The following is a 1,195-nucleotide window of genomic DNA, read 5'->3' as shown; positions in this document are numbered from 1 at the left end:
CAAAAGTTAAGGACAGGTAGTCCTGAAGTTAGACTAACAAGGTCAAAAGTTAAGGACAGGCAGTCCTTAACTTAAAGTTACAAGTTATAAAGTTAAGGACATGCAGTCCTGAACTTCAGGTTACAAGCTCAAAAGCTAAGGACAGGTAGTCCTGAAGTTAGACTAACAAGGTCAAAAGTTAAGGACATGTAGTCCTTAACTTAGAGTGACAAGTTATAAATTTAAGGACATGCAGTCCTTAACTTAGGTTTACAAGCTAAAAAGTTAAGGACATGGAGTCCTTAACTTAGACTAACAAGGTCAAAAGTTAAGGTCACCATGTCCTTAATTTTATAACTTGCAATTCTAAGTTAAGGACCAAGTGTCCTTGACTTTTTTGACTGCACACATGAAAGTTAAGGACAACACGTCCTTAACTTTTTAACTGGTTAAAGACAGCATGTCCTAAAGTTTATAAAACAGACTAATAAACTCTTTTTTGATTGTTTACCTGTTGTTGTCGTCTATCTATATGTTAGTATATGTTCCCGGGTTTTTACTTCTCATAATATACAAGTATGAAGACAATAATTCATAATTCTTTTCAGGAGTTCCTCTTATTAAAGCGGAAGCACATTGAATAACACGCCACGCCTTGTGATACCCAATGTCTAGTCCATGCAATTTTTGCATTTCTGCCATGACAAAAGCTAGTGTAACTTCAAACCTTGGGTCTCGAAGATTGTCGATAATGTAACCACTAATCAACTTTGAAGTTTCATGCCTTTGATCAGCTTTCATAGTGTTAACAGAGTAGTCATGATTTTTCTCAATCTTTACTATCTTGAACAGTGTTGAATCTTTAATTCTGAAAGCACGCACACACCGCACACACCTATCATCATTGCATTTCAACAAATATCTTGTTGAGCTTGATCTAACAACCTTGAATTCAAAATGTCCTTTAATTGCTATATTCGAAAAACAGTTAATTATACTCTTCTTTTTGTCAAATATTGATCCCACTTTTATTTCATCCAACGAAGCATTTTCTCTTAATATCGTAGTTGGGGATTCTTTTTGTTTCAAATTTGACCTTCGTCTAGTTAGTTGAGTGGAGGTTTTTCTAGCAACTTCTTCGATTACCGGTGCACTCTCTAAGACTTGAATACTCAAAGCTTGTTCGTTGTCAATCTCTATAATGCTTTGTCCTTCT

The sequence above is a fragment of the Nicotiana attenuata genome, chromosome 7, assembly GCF_001879085.1.
Source record: "Nicotiana attenuata strain UT chromosome 7, NIATTr2, whole genome shotgun sequence".
Taxonomy (NCBI): Eukaryota; Viridiplantae; Streptophyta; class Magnoliopsida; order Solanales; family Solanaceae; genus Nicotiana; species Nicotiana attenuata.
This window is presented reverse-complemented; position numbering follows the sequence as displayed.